A 22,868-nucleotide genomic window follows, 5' to 3' on the forward strand; every position below is an offset into this window, starting at 1 on the left:
AGTGAGGAGTTACCCCTCTGCTGTTCCCTGTATGAAATACTGGGGCAACGCCTGAAAGAGAAATTTAAATCTAATTCCAAAGAATGTTACATATGCTATCAGTTACGTACAAGTTGTTTTTCTTTAACAAGAACATGCTTACAAATTGTCTGGATGGAGAAAATCTAAACTTTTTTTTTTTTAGAGGCTTGTCTCTGTACTGTATATTCAGACATTTTGTTATAAAGGTTGTTATAAATATATATCACAGTAGTAATTTTATGTTGACTTTGTTTCATTTACCTCCTGTATAGTATCAGCCTTGCTGAAACATGCAAATGCACTAAATTCTACAAATTTAAGTCTTTAAAAGGAATTCAAATTGCAAATTCACAGTAGTATTTTTCTCTGAACAAGTATTGGGGGAAAAAAGCCATTCTTCTTCATTTTTGCACTACCAGAGTTACATATTTGCAGTTCCTTATGCTTTGTATGCCTTGTTATTGTTGTTGTCCAGCCTTCAGTTCAAGTTTTTCCCAGAAATAATTTCTTCACCTGTATTGTTTTCCCTTTATTTTACAAAGGCATAATCAATGCTATGCTAGCTGTAAAGCATCTCTGTTGCCAGCAGTAGACAATGTAATTGGGGTAATTTTCTTGTTTATAAATACCTTTCTGTGGGAGGATTTTTACTGGATGTACTGATTTTAGATCTGTAAATAGATTTTTTTGTGTGTGTATTTGTGATATATATACTTAAATATATTTTGCTGGTTTGGATGCTCATTTCCAGTTCATGTTTTTGTTTATGCATTGATCACTTCCCAAATTTCTATGCTCCCTCTTGAATTACATGGGGTTTTTTTCTGTACAGTTTGTTTCAGAGCGGTTTTTTTTTAGCTAGAAATTGCAACAGGGTTTACTGAAAATCTAAGGATTATTTGTAGTTTAACAATTTAATAGAAATGAGAAATATTAGCTTAAATTATTAATACCTTTCACCTTGTCATTTTTTTATCAGTCAACAAGCTAGTAAAAACGTTGTATATATTTTGCAACATTATTTTATAGAGACTTAATTGAAGACTTCACTTACATGAGTATTTGTATTTAGTCAAACTTGTCATCTCCAATAAGATGAAGTTAATGGAGGGTTCCTGTCTGAGATCAAGCCTGGGAGACGAAGCAGAGAGAAACTGTGACACTGCAGGATGGCGAGGACAGAGCTGCACATCTGCTGCTCTCAAAAACTGCTGAGGAGGTTCCTGCACTCCCTCCCCATGAAACAGTCCCAGCAGTACTCTTAACAAGCCGGGGCTTGTTAAGTAAAGACTTAGGTGGGAAATGGAGGGGAAGCAGAGCGTTTAGCGTGGCGAGGGATGACGGGCATGTCAGTGGTAATCCAGGGTCCAGAGCTGCAAAGAAGGGCACTGCACCATTAGCAGTGCTTTTAACGCATTGACTAGCTGAGTACGATGAAGATTTAGTGGCACTTTTTTCTTTTTTTTTTTTTTTTTTAAAGAGAATTTAATTTTGACTCATCCTTCTAATTAATGGTTGAATCCATTACTTTTGCAACTTATTAATCAGCGTTCCTTTTTTATTAAATTTCTGTAGATCCTTTCTGTTCAGTCTCAAATTCAGAGGTAACCCTAGAGAGCAATGCAGCTCACCCTCAGTTCTGCCCTGCAGCTATTCTAAGTCTCTTTGAATGGACTCGGGCAACCCAAGGTATGTCTGCATCCATGGCACTAGGTCTGGGGTTTTTGGAGGGGGTTTTGGTCAACTTTTTTGGTGACCTAGGAAATAAAAGTCAGTGTAAATAGCCATATGAATGTTCAAATAATGTTTCTTCTTACGTGCTGTTACATACATTATTGTTGGAAAACAAGCGTAGCAGAAAAATTCAAGCACATTGATTTGGAGCAAGAAGCGCATAAGGCTTTGATCAGTGTTACCTACTGCACCAGCACTGCGCTCGGCTGGACTCCATCAGCTCTTTAATACATTGCCCCCTACCACTATGGAGTAAAATACAAGTACACTATTGCTGCTGTATCATACTGGAGACTGGAAAGCTGGATCCAATAAAGGCTCTCAGTCTTACAGAGCTCACCTTTAGAGATTCAGGCCCAGAACGAGTACAACTTCCTCGCACAACCAGATACACGCCGTAGGCACTTGCGAAGGGTTGGTCACCCTGCAAGGCAGCAGTCCGACTCTTCGGAATACTGAGTAGGAAGCTATTCCCAACAGGTGCCTGCAGCATCCAGCTGCTTACAACTAGTGATACAGAAATTTAAAATTCAGCACTGAATTATTTTCTCTCTATTTAGTAACTATATAGCCACTTCAAGGTGTAGTGAAATACTCTGGGCTCAGATACGACTGCACGGAGCTAGGGAACTGCCAGTTCAGACTCATGCCTGTGCTGAAGCTGATGGAGAAACACAGCCAGCTTTGTTGATTACAGACAGTTCTATAGTTAATAGCTGCAAAATAAATCACTGTGAACCTGACTTTGCCATCCCACAAATGCAAAGCCAGGATACTGCAAGACAGTCTGTGTTGGGAGTATAAAACAGATGACTTGGCTTCCTTTGCAAATCAAAGAGAACAGCCTGATTCAGAGATTGGCAATAGCCAGAAGAGAAGTAGAAACTTTTTGCAAAAAAAATGTTTGCTTTATAAATTGTGTATAAGGTCCCTAGATACCACGGTACTGAGTACATTATAAATGCATAAAAGATCCATTAAGAGAGATGGGGAGGGGGGAAAAAACTGACAAATTAGGTTTATATAGCTGAAAGCCCTAAAGATTTCTTCTGCCTTTCAAAAGAGTATAAAGATTTTTATCCTTAGAGAAAGGTTAGTTCTTTTCCCAGGAAGGAAAGGACAGAAGAAGAGGAAGAAAAGGAAGAAGGGAAAAAAAAAAAGAAGCCAAGAAGAAAACTAATACTATCAGATGGGTCAGATTCAGCGCTGGGGTCAGGAGAATGGGGTTCACAGACCTAGAACTAGGGAGAGGATTCAGAACTGATCAGTTTTGTTTCTTACAGATGTGGCCTGTGTGTACTGCCAGGCTGCCTTACCTTCCAAACCAGGGCAGCAGCATCCAAACCTGCTACTGAACATGTCCCACACCAGCTCCCAAGCCCTGCCAGGGAAAGCTGTCAGCCTGGCCAGAACCATGCTGTGGCCCATCATAACAGACCAACAGGATAGACGGGCAAGTTTCTATTCTGGGCTCATGTCCTGGCACCATTTAATTTACTGTTATAAAGATGCCTCCTGAAAAATTATGATTATTAAATTTTTAATACAGTGCCTGAAACCAGATAATGCTGTACAGCTACAGCTGGCCGAGTAGGGGGGCTTTTGTAGTACGAAGGCAATAGTGGATGTTCCATACTCTCAGTCATGTTCCCACAGCGGTGTTTGTGTATGAAAGATCTGTGGCACTGAAGAAGGTTCCCTGTCTTGGGCCATCGCTGGTCAGGAAGATGGCTCAGACCACTTAAGCCAGGTCTCCAACTCTATTTCATTTTTACTCTCAGGTGAGTCTCTAGATGCTTCTCTGTGTGAGGAGACGTGGTACCTTCCCAGCTGAATTTGAAGCAGGTTTCCAATATCTAAAATTACTCAGCGAAATAAATTGTTTAAAGATCGAGCATGTTCTGATAAGAGATTTGATGAATGCAGACAGAATACAGTGCTGGCATACCCAGACAGGGCATGTGAACTACATCCAGAAGGACAGAAAGCAAGGCTGGCAGGGGAGCAGGAAGCCCTGTAAAGGAACCACATCCTGCTTGTCTTGCACCCAGACGTACCACAAGACTGCTTGATCTGGGGCAGGAACTCAAATATTTTGTAATTCCTGCTTGTTTGGCATAGGTGTATAAAAATAGTAAAACTGAGATAACTACCAGGAAGGATTCAGATGACTGACCTACAGCCTACCTCATCTACAAATACAGAAAGTGCGTAACAGGCCAGCAGCCGGGAGTTTGCCCCTATCCAAACAAGCCACAACAGACTGGTTCCACCCAGAGACAAGAGGAAGTAAGCTTTTGGACCAGCCTGGTCTTGATGCACAAAAACACGTACATACATGTCAGAATTAGCTGTGGGAGACTTGTAATAGATATACGGAGTCTTCAGGCATCTCCAGTTCTGGGTAAGCAATTTGTCCTGCTGGGGATGTCAGACTTAAGCTTAGCAAGTGTGGGGCTCCTGGGAATCTACTCCAAAGCTTCTAATGCATAGTACAAAACTGTATTATTTAGAGACAACTTCTGTGAAGCTGGGGGAAAACACCCAGAACCCAGCCATCTGAAAAGCTAGTGCTTTTCTGGAATTCATTGCTGTGTGTCAGCTGCCCTGTGGCTCTTCCGAGGAAACAACAAAAGGAATTGATGGCAGCCAGGAAATTGCTACGCACAATCGCACAGTGAACTGTTGCCACTGGAAAGTTAGCAGCTCTCGCTCGCACGTACCCTGGAGAAGGTTTGTTGGTCGTTCCATGATGCTAGATATCAAGTTGCAGCTGGAGTACTGTTACCGTAGTTCATTTTCTAATTCCCCAGCTCTTCACTAAATAACCTTAATAGAGAGTTAAGCTGCGAGTCCGGCCAGAGGCTGTTGCAGATGCTTATATGGATTAAAGAGATCTGGGACAGACTCATGGGAGACAGCTGCACCACAGACTCTGAAGCACAAAGCTAGTAACCCTCTCAGTAACCCTCAGGACTCCTCTCAGCTACAAACCATTTGACCCATTCGCATGGCTCATCCCATTTTTGGCCAGTCCTAAGAAAAATGGTCCTGGACTGGATGGGGCTTTGACCAGACCCCATGCAGCTACTCTCATTTTATGTTCTCCTCCCCCCAAAAAGACCACAGCCCTCCTGTCTACCCAGTGAGCAAAGCACAAAACGACCCCCAAGACCAGCACGCTGCTCAGTGGCTGCCAAATGGTGTCTACCGTGTGTCACCTCAGGGCTGACAGAGCGTGAGAGGGTTAGTGGGTATCTATTTGAGAATCCCAGGATCTTTACAGTCAGTAAAATACCCCAGAACCATAAACTGTGAAAATATTTTCATCTCTAGGTCCATATTAGATTGTAGGACAGCCACAGTGCGACCCCGAATGCCCACAATTGTGTCAGTACGCTGATTCGACCTGTAATGTCAAAACTGAAGTACCCAAAAATAGCACTTTGAGGAGAGAACTCATTCCCTTTTTGCTGCCTTTTGTCTTCTAGTTACAGTCAGTGCTCTTTATATTTCCAGCAATCCAAGGATGGTTTCAGTTATGTTAGTTACAGTTTTGATGTCTTCAGAATTTATGAGGCACTCGGCTTTAGACCACAAAAAGGAAATAAGTCAAGACCAGTCACAAAGCTGTCAGTTCACAGCTCATTCCAGCTCATCCATCCTTCACTTCTTATTTATTTATTTGGTTGTCTTTCCCACGGCAGAAATCCCCAGTTTGAGTGCCGTAGCTCAGATACAGCTCCTATTCAAGCCATGAGACATACCTCAAACCCCGCTCAGATGAAGCTGTGACAAGAACGGTACAACCAGAAGGCTGGGGAATAACCACCGAGCTCGCAGGCAGCAGAGTGAAAGCACCCCAGCGCTCACGTGGGAGCATCCTGTATCTGCACAGCTCTGGACACCCACGTCAGTGCTTCTGCCAGTCCATATATCCTACAGTCTAATAAACATTGGTTTATCTACTGAAAAGTCAAAGGAGGACGTAACATAATCCAAGAATTCCTGATTTTATGGGATACAAAGTAGGACCTAGCTAGCACTTTTCCACCAAACATCATCCTGCCACCTGTGCAAATCCAGCCCAGCTTTTAGCCCTCTGGTAGGGTTTTCTCAGCATACAGAAATGGCTCCTTCCCTCACCTGAGCTGTCTGCAGCCTCACATGCATTGCACAGCAAGCCTACGCATTTGGGTGTGCACAGCGCTAGAGAAGAGCCACCCTCCTGAGAAACCCTGCCCTCCGGGAGAAAGGGGGGGCCAGTCCCAGCCTCTCCACCTACTGTCGGTGCGTGGTGTGAAGGTGGGGTGCAGCCCCACACCCAGGATTTGAAGCCTTCATATAGAGAAGGCAAGGCATGCGAGCAGGCCTCCAAGGCCACCAGCAAGGCAGATGTGATTGATGAACTGTCAATAACAACAGCTGAAAGCCCAGCCACGGATGGGTAAATAGCTTGGGACTGGGAACTGTGAAGTCCGTTCTGGAGTTAAACGTTCAAGTTAATTTCTGGAGTCTTGTTTCACCATTAAAATGTTATTTCAAAACTGAGGGAAGGAGAAGGAGGCAAGAAGCTCAGCTGGCACTGCCAGCAGTAAGGCTGTTGGTTGGCACTAAAGTCACAGTCAGAGCAGTTTGCAGTGAACGACACAAGGTTCAGATCACCAAGGTGATTTCAGTGCTTATCCCGCATCTTCCCAAAGCCCCGTCTAAACTCTGCACCAGTGCCTGCATTTGTCAATGAAATGCTGGTGTCCCCTCAGTTCTGCTTCTGCGTCCGGCTGGAAACCCACAGTCCTCAGGGGGCTGGGTAGCAAACCACCCAGCTCAGGGTTATGAGCACCTCTAAGTCTGTAAAGTTTTACCCTGTTCATCTCTGTATTGGGTTTGCATGGCAAGGTTTTGGCAGCCAGGGGGCTACAGGGGTGGCTTCTGTGAGAAGCTGCTAGAAGCTTCCCCCATGTCCGACAGAGCCAATGCCAGCCGGCTCCAAGATGGACCCACCACTGGCCAAGGCCGAGCCCATCAGCAATGATGGTAGTGCCTCTGGGAGAATGTATTTAAGAAGGGGGAAAAACTTGCTGCAAAACAGAAACTGCAGCCAGAGAGAGCAGTGGGAAGATGTAAGAGAAACAGCCCCACAGACCCCCAGGTCAGTGCAGAAGGAGGGGAGGAGATGCTCCAGGCACTGGAGCAGAGATTCCCCTGCAGCCCGTGGGGAAGACCATGGTGAGGCAGGCTGTCCCCCTGCAGCCCAGGGAGGTCCACGTGGAGCAGATCTCCACCTGCAGCCCAGGGAGGACCCCACGCCGGAGCAGGCTCCTGGCAGGACCCCTGGAGAGAGGAGCCCACGCTGGAGCAGGTTTTCTGGCAGGACTTGTGACCCCGCAGGAGACCCACACTGGAGCAGACTGTGCCTGAAGGACTGCAGCCCGGGGAAGGGACCCACACTGGAGCAGTTCGTGAAGAACTGCAGCCCGTGGGAAGGGCTCACACCAGAGAAGTTTGTGGAAGACTGTCTCCCATGAGAAGGGCCCCACACTGGAGCAGGGAGGAGTGAGGAGTCCTCCCCCTGAGGAGGAAGGAGCGGCAGAGACAACGGGTGATGAACTGACCCCAGTCCTCATTCCCCATCCCCCTGCACCGCTGCAGGGGGAGGAGGTAGAGAAATCAGGAATAAAGTTAAGCCCAGAAAGAATGGAGGGTGGGGGAAAGGTGTTTTAAGATTCAGGTTTTATTTCTCATTATCCTTCTCTGATATTATTAGTAATAAATTAATTTATATTTTCCCCAAGTTGAGTCTGTTTTGCCCACAGCAGTAATTGGTGAGTGATCTCTCCCTGTCCTTATCTCAACCCACAGGTCTGTCATTATATTTTCTCTCCTCTGCCCAGGTGAGGAGGGAAGTGATCGAGCGGCTTTGGTGGGCACCTGGCATCCAGCCAGGGTCAACCCACCACAATCTCCTTGTAGATCTTGACCTTGTGGGTACAATTAGACAAGACCTACAAATGTGTACTAAACAAGAGCTAGTATGAGGGGAAAGAGACTTTCCCATTTAACTGGATGACTGGTTCCAGTACTCACTGAGGGCATTGGAAACTGGCCTTGATTGCCAACACACCAGCTACTTTAAACAGTATTTAAAGCTATTTGGGATTAGGTTTCCCACTCAGGACAGTGGGATACTCTTTAGTACAGCACATCACCTTTCCCTGAGCCAGTCCACCCCACCACGTGAAGTGAAACACTTCTGTGATGAGGACTGGAAAAGATGCTCCACCAGAGACTACAGTAACACGGGGTGAGAGGTGCTGTTCTCACTGAGCAACCACGGGAAGTGAACTGTGACCACCCACACCATGGGGGAATAGCTGTAAATACCAAGTTTTGGGTAAATAAGAAAATTCCTGTCTCATTGCCAAACAGCTGTTGATTTATTAGGGCAAGGGGGTATAAGGTTCCAGTAGCAGCTTGTCCTTGTGTACAACAAATCCCATCCTGTACAGCCTCGTGGTGTTCGCAGGAAAGCCAGCGGTGGGTATTTACTTACCACCCTTCGTCTCAGGAAACCATGCATGAACGCAAACACAGGAAGCTGCATTTTAAATGTCAAAATATGCTTTAAAAGCTTCATGTCAGCTACGCTTTTCCAAGCTAGAAAAATACCAACAGCTTCGAGAATAATACAATGCAAGAAGAAATTAAATTACTTATGTTTTTTCTTTCTTCCCTTCATAAACCACACTCTCCTGAAGTCAAGCACTAATATATTAAAATGTTTTTCAGCAGTGGCATTTTGCACATCAGGAAGACCTCATAATTTTATTCTGAATTGGCATTTGCATATTCAGTTAGTCAAATCCATTTCCTCTCATGATTAAGCATGCTATATAATTGATATTCTTCTTCCCTGTAGCGTGACACAGCATGTGACGCAAAACTTGCTTTCATAAGGATACTCATGAATGCTAAAGCACAACACATGCAGAAAAGCATATTGCATTCCTGTATGCTCAGGCTAGAGGAAAATAGCTGTAGTGCTCCATAACTTAGCTTTCTTCAGAGGATTGGATGGTGCCTTTGATCTGAGAGAGAAATATTTGCAAGGAAATACCAAAGAAGCTCTCTCCACTTGTAATTTTGTTCATTTCAGGCATGTTGAGGGAAATGAGCTGATCATACCGAGAAGTTATCCATTTCTTATAAGGAGGACACCAACCCTGAAGACTGTTTTGGGGGGGGGGGGCCTGTTTTATTTTTTCGTTTTGGTTTGGTTTTTTAAGTATTGAATTCACTTTAGGAAACAAGCCAAACTTATACTTAGTGAGTTGCTCCAAAAATGCACAAGCATCCCCGTGGGTTTTTTGCCCCATGCAGAGTATGGGCAGCCAGAACAGAGCCCTGTGCTTCATCAAACATTTAGAGAGGCATCACATGCCCAGCCACCATCTCCCTGGATTTAAAACTTTCTTCCACCTAACCTAGACTTTTCAAACTTGTCCTAATTGAAAAGTAAGCCCCTGGCAAGTATAAAATTTTAATATTAAGCCACCTGAGACATCCAGTGAAGAAGAAAAGTTTTTAAAGAAATTGAACCTGAGAAAAAGATAACCACTGAAGCAACCACTGGAGTAACTGAAGAGCTTAGCAAGCAAGGATCCAGGTGTTGAACACAGGCTTAGAGGCGGCACACTGCTGCAGTGCTGGGACGGCGTGCAACGTATTCTTCACATGCTTATGTGTACAGGCCCTTAACGTCAGCTGTACATGTTTCTCCACTTCTATACAAGTCTTAGTTTCTTATTCAGATCAACGTTTCTAATTCTAAAGTGATTCATAATACAAGGTAATGTCATTGTATTACAAGACGGCTTCATTTGCAAGTTTATTCCGTGCCAAGAGCAAGACAGCAGAGTCCCCAATTCTAAATACAAATCTATTTCATGCCAAATACCCTTGCCAAAGCCAAATGAGCTGGCACCAAATGGCTTCACAGGAACATCCTACTGTCAGCAGTGCTTTCCAGGCATTACTGGTACCTCATGACAACTCTTCCCCCCGCCCCCCAAGTTGTTGTCGGTTTGTTCTACCCTTCTCCAAGTAGCAAGCATCAGAATTTCCTCTCTCAACCACCACACACATTAAAAAAAAGCAGGTCACTTCAGTATATTGTACTTCGTGTCTGGAAATATTAAACATTACTATTAAATATTTATATGGTGAAGCAGTTCTGTCGCTGACAGAGAAAGCGGTCAGTGTTGGAGTCTGAATCACAAACGTTAACAGTAAACCTCTCGTCCATACACAGACAGGAGAAAAACTTTACGTAGGATTCAATTGCTTCAAGTGCTTACATGAATTATCCTGAAGACTTTGCTCAGCCCAAATGCTCTTTGCCTGTGGAAAAGCTGAAGGTTTCACTTACCAGCCTAGTGGGAGCTGAGGATATGAGAATATTTTAAGGCCTCTCTTGACAAATAAGCATGTTCCTCTCAGGAGGAACCAAAAAATTAGATCAAAGCTCTGCCTTCTCTCTATTAATTTAATCATCATGAGCCAAATTATAAGCTAGTTTCTTACAAACTCCCACTAGAGGAAGCTTTCGCTAAGAAGTAACTGAACAAACTCCAGAAGAAATCCCAGTGTCTCTCCCCATTGCTCAGCACACACAACACATCCCTGCAGTAGCAAAACATACTGCCCAAGTGCTTTAACATTACAGGTAGAATATTTGTTACTCAGGAGTAGTTACACACATTAATTGATATATTTTACACTGTATTGCCATCCACAGGCACTGATAGCCAAGTATAGCAAAACATTAAAAAAAAACCCCCACCAAATAAAAAAAGAGAAACAACCCAGAAGAGAACCTTCTTACCTGATAGCTTGCTTCTGTGAAGGTCTAGTTAGCACCAAACTGTGGTTTTCAAAAGCAGCTAACACATCTCCACCACCTCCCTCCTCCTGAGACAGTGAGTCATCTCCAGGTCATTAACCAGCGTGTCAGACACAGAGCTCCACTCCACAGCCCTGCTAACACCCACACAGTCTTGTAGAGATGTGCTTGGCAGCCCGCTCCTCACAGCCTCCCCTCTGCTCGTCAACAAGCAGCAGCTTTGCCGACAGCTCCAGCAGATCACAGGTGAGGAGCCATGTCCAGTAACGAGTTTTCCTGGTTGCCCCTGGTGTGGTGCAAAAAGGTTTCAGGGCTCAAGGAGGGAGAAAGCCTTCCCTCGGGTGTGGGGGGATGTTTCCTCAGACCTGCCCTGACTGAAGAACCTCACCGTGAGACAGGTCATGCCTCTAGAGATAGAATAAATGACCAGCAATGTTGGGGAAGCAGCACACCAATACCAGATTCCTATCTCTGCAAAAGCCAGTCACCAGGAGCACCCAGAACCCTGCTGCCTCTGCTCATCAGCCATCATTTAGGCCTGAGCAAGTTACTTGCTGGCTGGTGGTGGGACTGTGCTCTGCTGATGCAAAGAAAGTACAGCTGGTGCAGGTAGGATGTGATATATTTCAACAGGGTGGAAGCGATTAAAGAACCTTATCTATTCCTCCTTGCTGTTACATTAGGTGTGTGCCTCTGTTAGTGGAGTCCCTTACTTCGAAGCGTGGTTTAGCACAGCGATATGTTTGTCAGCATTAACGCACCGTGCTGTAAAGCATCTACTTCTTCCCACAGCTAGTGTAATTGGTAGAATTGATGGTCTTCCCTCTGGAGACCCACCTCATCCTCTGCTTCCCTGATTAACAAAGCCTTTTCCTGAATGGCTGGTGAACTAATGTCTAATTAGCTGCAAAGTAAGGATGAAGTATGAATTTGGAAAACTGAAAGGCAAGTTTCAAGGCTGGAGACTTCCATTTAACAGCCTTTTAGCGTTGAGATTATACATTTCAAGACACAGAGGTAGAAATTATGAGCAACTAGAAAGCTACTCTCTCCAGAAGAACATTATGCAGCCTCTGATGAAGGCTGTCAGAGCAGCATTCCTGCTATGACAGGAGGGGGCTATTTTTTATTATTAATAATTTAAAATAAATTCCAGTGAAGCTATGGCTGTGCTGTCTTCATGCTTTGTGTAATTTTGAATGGCTAGCCTATGAATGGCTGGTGAGAATTTTAAGACCTATTTGGTGAACCTACCATGAAACATTGCTTGTCTGTCTTTAATGAAATATAAGAAAAAAATGAAGCAAGATGTCTGTTCTCTTACAGCTCGGAAGGAAGTTTATACTCCTGTGATTTATTAAGCTTATGGCTGTGATTTTTTTTTAATGCTTTGTTTAATATTGTATGCATATTGCTATTAAATATCATGAATATTGCTATGAAACTTAATGAATATTGTAAAAAATGGGGTCTGAGCTATTCATAAAATGCAACATACAATTTCATGAAAACTGGGCGTGTGTTGTCTTGGAGTTTGCCCAACTTACAACATATTTCACTGAGATCTGAATTATTTTCTTTATACACTGGCATCTATATTTCATGAAAACATCAGGGAATCTCTTTAAAATACTTTAGATATTTAATGAAAATTGCTGAATATGACAGCAGAACTTTTTTGGCTGAAAGTTATGCTTTTATAGAACTTTTTTCAATTATACAGATGTAAAATACTTCTTCATTTAAAAAAAAATAGAATTCATTTTGCTGTAATAAAAGAGGAAAGCTTGTAAACTTAAGAAGAGTAAGTAATTAAATTTTGATGCTTACAGAAACTATTGCATGAATTTGTCAAAATCCAAGAGATCACAAGTTTCCAACTTTAAAATTAGCTGCCCGCTTTGTTTCAGGTATCTTGAGGATCAGGATCTTGTGTGGGAGAGAGCCCTCAGCTGGATGTCCTGTTTCATATGGCCCTCAAAACAAACCTGCTGTTCTTAATGCCCTGTGCTATGACCTATGCAGAATATAAGCTGTGATGGGGGGCTGGGAGGGTGGGGAGCACCTTGTTTCAGTCTACTTTCCAGTGAAGCCATTTGCCTGTTCTTTATCTGGGGGAGTGATACTCACTCGTCCCTGGTTTTCCCAAGTCTTGTTGCTTATGGTGAGATTTTCTTCAGTTGTAACAGGGCTAACCCCTCATCTTTCTCTTTTCAGTCTTGAGAGATCCTGAAAACAGTCCTCAAAACACTTGCTGTCAGCCTTCCTAAACTACTAGATGCTGTTCAAGCACTTCCTTGATTCATCTCTCCTTCTTGTTCAGAATTGTCAGGAGGGAGGAAATTGTCCTTGACAGCACCGATGGCTCATGTTCCACTACTGTGAAAGGCGGGTAGATTAACATGAACTTCTTGGATGACTTAAAAGATGCAGTCTCCCACACCCTTCAGTTAAGAGATGTTTGCATCTTCGCTAGACTGGAGACAAAAAATTGTTTCCCTGCCTTGTTTCCCTCAAGTATGATACCATGTCGTCAAGATTCCTCTCTGTATCCTCCTGTGATATGTGGCCAGTGGCGGTAGGCGGGTGGTTTTTTGCTGTGGACCATTGCTCGAGAAGAGCTGACTGTCAGCAGCAACGGTTCCCATCACTGCAGTGGGAAAGGGAAGAAGAGCTCTCAGAGGACATCGGCAGGGAAGTATTTGGGAAAGCCATGGAAGAAATGTCATGCTTTGAATGCCTGCAGGAAGTAAGCTAACAATTGTACAGTGGTTTCCACTGGCAGACTGCATCTAGTATTAAAAAGCACAGATGTACTTGTTTAAGAAGGTAAATGGAAACTCAGGAAGACACAGACAGATTGAATCCCTCACAAAATGCTGCTGGCATGTAAGGGTGTAGCTTGATGTAGTGGAGCAGATGAGAAAGGAGTGCTGCCTGGCAGTGTTACAGCTGTACATTCAGTGTATCCTGCAGATAGGTACAAAGTTCATTCACTGGTTATAATAACCCCTGTAGGATTTCCTTGTAGAACTGCCTTGTTAGGCAATTAAATGCTCTATCACCATGACATAATTCTATGAGTCATCTGTCATAAGTGTCATCTCAACAACCTAATGATAAAACTGAATCAAACTGCTTTAAATGATGCCTCGCTTCTAGACTGCTCCAGAAACTTACTTCACTGTAAGGTTTTATTGCCCTAAATCTAGTATGTGGCACACTAAAAACACTGCCACGGTAGACAGGTTGGTTGCTGATGCCAGAATCCTCTTGGACTTCTCCCTCGTCAGCCCTGTGAACCTGAAGCTGTCCTCAGCTCTGAGGTCCTAGCTTTGTCAGCAGCCCAGAGAGGCTCACTGCGGGCTGCTCTCTGCCAAAATGCCATCCAGCTAGTTGGAACATGAATATGACAAAAATACCACTGGAGGTCTGGGGTTTGCCCAGTTTCCGATGGAGATGACACATAATAAACTTGTGTGTGCATACGTATGTTCCCAGTAACTTTCGAACATAGTAATCAATATAAACCTTGTTTCATGTCAGGCTAGAGATGTTAAAGATGTTAGGTTCCTACAAGTTTCCTGAAAGTATCCAGAGGAGATGGAGAGGGACCTCTTGAATGAAAGGCTGAACCCACTTCAGGTGCTAGTTACTGTATACAGAAGTGAATACATCGTGAATATCCTTATTGCTCTAGCATAAATCATGGCTAGTATCATTAAACACCAAAGACTCCAGCTAGGAGATTCAAACCCACAGGTAACTCATTTCCTTTGTTTTTTGCCACTCATGAAACCCGCTGTTTGTTCTTTGGGTCTTCTACAATTTGCTTTTACCTCACTGTGTTAATAAAACAGGCTAGCCCAGATGCCTCCTGGTTCAGGTACCCCCTCAGGCGATACTTCTCTAGCCCATCCCGAACCTTTCCTTCTTCCCCAAAGTCACGGAGATCTGCCTCTCACTGGCTGACACAGCACTGGAGTACCACAGCTGTATTCTGCTGCTGATGATGCCTGGGATGTGCAGGTAAAAATGCCCACAATTTTCTCCACAACTGGATAAGGCCTGAAGGCAAAAGGACTACTTGGTCCTGGTGTGAAACACACTGGAAGGACTGCCATATATTAAAAGTGTATCTTTGTCTGTACTACATCAATAAGCAGTGGACTTAAAGCACCTTCAAAACAGACTGAGGAACAAACACTGTCTTGGCAGTCAGTATACTCTAATGATTTTTGCATTGTTAGTTGTTATCTGCGGCCGCTTTCATGAGCAGTAGCTAAGCTTAATGCGAAATAAATACCCCTGTGAAGACACATCTTTAGTTTGGGGCTTGTCATCTCATCCAAACAGCTGCAGTGTTCCAGGAAAACAGCAGTTTTTAAACATTCATTCTCTATACTGCTTTCCTGAACTGTTTTGTAATCTTCCAGACATGTTTGTGGGGCAGTTAATGGTATCCACTGAACCGACTCAGCCAAAAAAACCCAAGTACCCTCAGAGGGGGAACTTTCACAGAGCAGGTAATGCAGTATCACAGTCCAAGCTCAGGAGAGCCTAGAACAGCCCCCGTATCTCCGCAGCGGACCCCTGCCCTCTGCCCCCGCAGCTGCCTGGCTGCCTTTGTGCCGAGCACCTGCAAAGGAAGCAGGAAGCCGGAGCCTGCCAGCACTATTCTTACTGACAAAACAAAAAGTGGCTGGCAAAAGTTGAAGGTTGCTTTGCGGTGTCTAATGCCCTCCTCAGCTCGCTCCAGATGGAGTCTGGGACAAGAAGACTGGGGTGATTAGAGGGTAAGCGGCTCTCCTAGCCTCTAAGGTAAGAGGCCTAATGTCAGGTCTTGCAGAAGGACCCCAGGTTCGCAGGCTCACGAGAGATGAGTTCCTCCAAGATCCTGGTACGCAGTAAGAGGCAACTGACCTCTATCTCCTCTAAACCTGGTTCCTCCTACTTCTCCAGTTTCACCCCACCAGCCACTCTCCCCAGAGTTGCCCCAGCACTTCAACTTTTCCCATAATTTGCCTTTCTCTTCATTGCAACCCCAAGTTTTTTCCTCCCCAGCTTTTCATCCTGTAGTCTCTGCCCCTGACAAACATTCATGGGTCATTTCTTTTCTGAACTAGCTGAATTGCAACCCAGCAGATAATTTTATAAGATACTTCCTTTAAGTAAAAAGAAGAGAAACACAGTTTCCTGCAACAGTCATTTCTAAATTCAACACTGATTTCTGTCAATGACAGGCATGAACTTTACATAGACTGGATGGTGTTGCAGTTCAGTGGCCGCAGTATGTCCCCGCCAGAGTCATTCTCAAATGGCAACTTCACACGGCCACATTTTATTGGCCCAGGAGCCCACCTCCAGTCTCCCTAAAGAGAGAATTAAGCTCTCCATATAAGTCCCTCAGAGGTGTACAAGGTGCTTTGCTCTGGCTAGGATAAGTGTGGAGTAACTAAGAACATTTGAGATATAAATCAATTAATGATTTGCAGGTCACATCTTCCCAAAAGATGTGACCTTCACTTACTAGCACTAAAAAAGCCCTGTTTCATGAAATGGAAAATGAATTTCAAGATCCTGCCTGAATTTGAGTCACAAGTGTTATTCCACATCAGCACAGGACATGCCAGATTTCAAGGTAATCTAGAGTACATGTGTGTACTTTAGACTTCCAAAAGAGCCAATCTTTACATTTGAAGGGCATATCAACTTCACTCTAGCAAAGTCAGCACTGTAATGTGATCCCCAGATGAAGCTGAAGGCTGTAATTCATGAATGCGCAGAGAGTACCTAGGAATTCCTGTTGTGGTGACCTCAAGCTCTTGGAAAATCCTACCCCCGCTTCAGGTGTGCCTCTGCTCTTCTTGCAACAGCTGCTAAAATGTCAAAGATTTATGAAGATTACCCATAAATTGCAATGGTTCAGTTGCTGCGACACGTACATCTGAGACTGCAATAAAAATGGAAGGAGTAGGGCAGAAAACAGGAGCATGACAATTCCTCCGCATTACAATGAAAAACTAGATTATACTGGCCAAAGGGATACATGCATTTCAAAGAGGTCTCTTTGTAAAGCTAGCACGGCGCGTTGCGAGCGATTCTGCTTGACCTCATCATAGTCTGCATTTTGGTTTTGTTTAAAGGTACAACAAGTCACTGCAGTGAAGTAAATAACAGTCACGGACTTTTCTGGAGTATACACCACTATCTGTTAAAGCTGATAAGGTAAACAGCACTGCTATTAAGTCTTCAATACCTTGGATTAAAATGAGTTTTTAGTAATTGCACTGATTCAAAGCTGCTTCTGAACTCATTAGTCACAAGGGGTCTCTTTAATTTCTCCCTGCCGTGTTGGACTAAATGGGATTTTGCTATCAGTAACATCCCCCCACAACCTTTTAAACAGAGAGCTTTCCTGTGAGGACTCAGTTGTATGAGTTGTATGCACGAGAGGCAGGTAAGTCTCCCGTTACGGCTATAAAGAGCATCGAAGCTGAAACATAGAGTTTGCATTGAAGAGGGAAGAAATACTGTCACCAGTGTTCCTTTAAATGCCTCCTCTACGTTACAAATGTAATCAGTATTTTCTTAATAAAAAAACAACTGGGTCTGTAGAATCTCTGAAAACTAAGCCACATGTTTTAGTAACTAAATTTAAGAATGCAAATACCATCAGTTTAACTTAAATTAGCCATGAAATTTTACCTTCTTATACAAGACAAGCCTAGCATAGACCTACTGTCCTAAGACCACCTTCTCTGGCTGTATTTTTGGAAAACAGGCCGACTCAGGATTCTGTCCAAAATTGCTGCAATACAGTTTAAAGTTTCCCAGCTGTATCTCTGAGATCCCCTCTGGAACAAGTGAAGCTTAGTCGGAGGTTATGTGTGCACCAGCAGGACATATCCTGGTAGAACAGTTAAGCATTAACCAACGCATGCAAAAGAGCAGCTAGACTTACTTCATGCTGTGGGACCCAAGACCTCTAATAGAGTTAGGCCTTTCTCCTCCTGATCTCACCAAATCAGGCTATGATGCACAAAAGGAAAGAAAAGACTTCATGCCTACCACTTTGTTTTATTGATTGAAATGAAAATTAGTCTGCTGGTTTAGTTTTATCCATCCAGTACCGAACAGAGTTGTTTTATCTAGAGCAAAACTCAGACGTGCTGTTTCCATAGCTTAAAAGCTATGAAATCTGCATGTTATGAACTCTCTGTTATACATACAATCCTAAGATTGTCCATTTTGCTTTCTGGAGTTTTTTTGAAATCAGAACCGGTACGCTTCAGGACAGGAAATTGGAAACCAGATCTTCTCCTTATGAGACAATCAACTGAAAAAAGTTGTGCAGGGAGTTAGGTTAGGAAATGGCTTCTCCTTATGTTGTCCATAGAGCTAGAAAAGATGAAAATTAAAGAGTTGAGGAAGTGAAAGCAAGAGCTGTCAGAGCTGGCTTTTAAACCTTCAGATGAGAGGTTTAAAGGACATGCTTTCTCAGGTAGAAGAACCATCTTGATTGTCAAAAGAGTCCAGGCCTAGATCAAATCCCCCAAAACACTCAAGAGGAAATCAGGTACGTAAATTCTACTATTTCGCATAGCTCTGGATGTCCTTTGTGACTTATGTAAGAATACAGAATAGCTGCTTAGAAATCTCTTTGTAAAGCTCATCTTTCTTATTTCTCTTGCCTGAAAGACTTCAAAATTTCTGCAGCAAGCTCCACTGCACAGTGTAGCTATTTCCCAGGTACCTCACTATCCAAGAATAAACACTGTAAAACATGAGTGAATGTGGAGAGACTGAAGCAAAGGACAGCAGTCCTGCAGAACCACAAAAACTTTCTGGGTTTGCTGGCTAGGTCTGGGTAACGCGTGTGTATTGTTTGGGGAGCCAAGGCTTGTAGCTAGAAGGGTCTGGATTAAGCTTTGGAGGACGAGGGAGCAAACTTCAGGCTCAGCCAGGTTGCTGGCACATAAATTCCTTCTCAGACCTACGGCAAGTCCAGGTTTCGTGCTGTGGATTCTGCTATACACCGCTTAGAACTAGGTGCTGCAAGATCACTTTCATTCTCTTTATTTTTACCTTATAATCTTGGGAGGATTCAGATCCCAAATGTTTTACTAATATTTTCTGAAATATACTTCATACATCAAGATTTATTTATTCTGGCAGAGTAACACTTTATCTTGTCCCCAGTGTCACCATTCAGGAAACTGATCCTTTTTAGTATCAAGGGCTGTAGTCTGCAAGTTACAAAAACCTGACCCAAACAGTAAAGACCAGCTCTTCCTGTATTCCTGTTGGTTCTGGGAATATCCCAGTGCAAATGGGCTTTCTCTACATTCAGGGAGCAGAGTGAAAATCCTTAGTGTACACATCTCAAACTGAGCAAGTCAACAGGCGATCAGAGGGCATTTTATTACAGGTTGAACAGGGCATGCTGCAGGAGGGCATGGCTAAAACATTTTTTAGATGCATCTTAGAAGCTGACAAGATGTAGATGTCTTGCAGCTAAACTCGGAGATGTCTGACTGCTTGGCAGGCCCAAACAGGTAAAATGCCATATTATCTGTACCAGAAGCTAGTGATCCAGTGAACCAGGGCAGTAAAGCTGCCCGCAAAGGGGACAGTGCAAAGCCATGTCATCAGGCATCGGGACCAAGACCTGCCGAGTTAGCGCAATGCCTCTGTCTGAAGCAACCAGCTTTGCTGAGAAGGTTCAGTAAAGGAGTGTTATGCAATTGCACAAAGTTATGCAGCTGGTCAAATGCTTCTTCCTACTTCTACTGCTATTTATATATTCCCAGACTGAAAGCTGGCATGCAGACACTAGCTGGCCTGAGAGTTGTATGTGCTTTGTTTTCTTAAAAACTGAGCTTAGCTTCACCTCAAGAGCTTTGGAAACTTCCTAGGCTAATAGATCTGTTAAATTTAGGCTCTGAACAAAACTCTGCAATTCTGTTTTTTTTCTGGGCACTACAGCTATCAAGCAATGTTGAGAATGAGGTCATATATTCCGTAGCCTTTCTTTATATAACCATAGTTTAAAAAAATCCCCACAACCTTGGCATTAATATGTCATACCATTAAAAGATAAAAGGAACTTCAATGTAAACTAAAAATGCCTTTTGAGACTGTTTTAAAAATACAATATTATGATGCTACAACAAGTTAGATTAAAGCCTGAAACTTAAAAATAATACTAAGACAAAGTCCTTTTACTATGAAGTTTTACTGCTGCTTTAAAAATCAGCTAAATACCTGAAATGGATTGAGGTGATACACTATGTCTGCTCGGTTTTTTTAATTATTCACAAAAGCATGAAAAAGAGAACTGTGCCAAAATTCAATTTAATTTTTTTTTTTTTAAACTATAGGGTTGTCACATAAACAAAACTGGTTTCTAATCTGTGCATGAAAGACAGCAGGAGCTTTTTAATGCAGAGGCGAGAGACATGCAAGCATCTGGAACAAAGGCAGTAAGAGAGCTCTCCAGAGCAAGAGCAGGGAGAGCACAGAGGTCACTGGTCCTCAAGACCTGCAAGGAGCAACTGTCCCTGCAGGATCCAAAGCAGGTACTGAGGTAGCCACAGTAGTTGTCTGAATTATTTACACTGAGAAAATTGAAATCAAATACTCTGGTGCTACAATAATGGCTCTTTTTAGCAAGCTTAAATAACCACTAAGCATGTGAAAGGTTGACAAGAAAAATATGAAGACACTTACTTTATTGATAAGGCCTTAGTAAATCTGTTTTCTTTACATTATTTGTCCTCTGAAGGAACAGAAGATCACCTCCAGATTTTGCTGCATTATGGCCATAATTATGCCAGTTAAAGCAAGGTATGTGCAACTAGGCTTGGGTAAAAATAAGTGACTGAGATGTTTTTCTTGTTTAGTATCATCATAGATGGACGTGCTGTCACAGGGACTGTTAAATGCAGAAACAACATTCTGGTTTTCTGGTTAAAAATCTTTCATTCTCTACTGAAAAGGGAAATCTGCAAAGATTCTAGAATATATTTTTTAAATTAGCAGTAATTCTAAGTACTCTAACAGTTATCTAAAATGAGTAAATATAATGCTTTAATGCTTTGAATATAACGAGTATAATGCCTTTAAGAGACCAGTTTTTCACGACTGCTCCTCCTCAGTCAGCTCGCCCAAGTTCAGTAAGAAAAAACAGCATTCAGTGCCTCATTAGGAAGGAAGAGACGCCCCACAAGGTATACTGTAAAATACTGGGAATACTGTAAAGCACTAGCACCTCCCAGAGGCTGCTGACTGCTACTAGCTCTGTAGCACCCCAAATAGTCTCTTCTCCCAGCTAGTAGTCTCATTTTAGGGGCGCGAATATTGATAGAGGTGTGAGTTAAGATGTGAGGTATCTTGCAACTACAACGCAGCAAGTTCTCAGCTGAAGCCCTCCCAGAAGTTACAGTCACACTGCCTTCAATCACAGCCAGTCAATAATCTGTGACACAGAGATCTTCCAGCTCCAGGAACGAGACCCAAGAGCTGCAGAAAGCTGGGGCATTCAGCTCCATTTGGAATCAGGAATATGAAAGCAGTTTCATTTTCTAAATGGAAAAGGTTTTAAAACAAATTGCAACTAGAAAAGAAATCTAGAAATATAGATATTATATTTAATGGGAATGCAGACTTGTTGAAATCTCAGCATTCTCATGAATTCTTAGTTTTGATTATGCTGCTTAATTGTAGTAATATTGGCTCTGCAGACTGAGGCTGAAGTACTGGATCATAATACATTACAGCAGTGCTCTCCGTTCAAGGAACAGACAGAACAGAGTGCTGAGATACATCTTCATCACACAGCAACATACTGTTACCTTTGATCTAAAAGCTATCATCCATTCTTGTGAAATCTGATTCACTCTCCATTGAGATTAAAAGAGAAAGACTTTTGTGGCTTCAGCAGCAGCTAGATGTGGTCTCTGTTGTCTACAGAACCATCATTGCCACAGAGAAAGTAAAAGAAGCACCAATGGAATTATCAGGCTTTCCCTTTTTATAAGTGAGAGTGTAACAGAAGATTTCCAGTCCTACAAAAATCAAGGGGAGAAACAGATTCCAAATCCCTGAACAAAAGTGTTTCCTGAATAAACACAGGGAATGTCACTGGTAAAAAAAAAAAAAAAAAAAAAAAAAAGTTATCCCAGAATCAGAGAATATTTTTTAAATAGAAGTATTTTAATATGCTCCTTAATCAAACATATTGTATTAGATCACAAAGAACTATAATTTAGGCACTAATGCCTTAAATGTAAAAAAAAAAGAAAAAGAATGCAAAAGAATGCATTCCTCCATTCTACTATATTTATGACAAAGAATGTAAGCAGTATAGGATGATATTATTTTGAAAATCCATTACACAAAGCCTCCTGTCAAATATTTCAAAGTGACTTGAGACAAACACAATTTTTTTGGATACTTTAGTGAAACAAAATACTGTATTTAGAGAAACTTACTATGATGATAAAGTTTCACTGAAGTGGTTTTGGCTTCCTCAGAAATGAATAAATAGTGGCATTGATGCTCTCATGATCAGATAACCGTTGACACCAAGAGCTGCAACACAGTTTAAGTTAATCTTTAGCAAGGATAACTTGTGTGAATGCCACCAAAATGAATACCAGAGACATAAATATAATACACCACTTAAAGACACATGCTGCCATTTCTTAGACTCTCCATCTCCAATATGCAATGCTGCTTCTCCCCACCAAGTCTGCTGCTGACTGCTCTGGAAAGTGCAACTGTCTGAATTTTTACATGGATGCAAAATTGTTCTAAACAGCTGCACCAGATAGCCAGACCTCTGCTAAATTCACAAAAGCAAGGCACAAGGACAGCAATCCTTCTTCAATTTTTTGATAAGTAACTATACCTTAACTCAGGAAGCCTGGTACCTCAAGGCAGGGGCACAAGCTTGCAATTCCGATTCTGCATGGTACCAAAAGACTTCAGAGGAACTTTTGATACTCCACATCACTTCAGTCCTAGTTGTACTACAGGCCACCAAATTCAGACCGTTACCTTTGCAAAAGTCTGAATGTGTCAGAAGTTAAATCCTCAAATTTGGAAGGAATTAGGCTCATTAAACTGCATTTCAAACTGATATGTGACTAAGCATAAAATAATCTCAGTCCAGAAGTAAAACTGATAGATATTTCTGCAGGAAATT

Source organism: Haliaeetus leucocephalus, unplaced genomic scaffold (assembly GCF_000737465.1).
Source record: "Haliaeetus leucocephalus isolate CR32 unplaced genomic scaffold, Haliaeetus_leucocephalus-4.0 Scaffold406, whole genome shotgun sequence".
NCBI lineage: Eukaryota > Metazoa > Chordata > Aves > Accipitriformes > Accipitridae > Haliaeetus > Haliaeetus leucocephalus.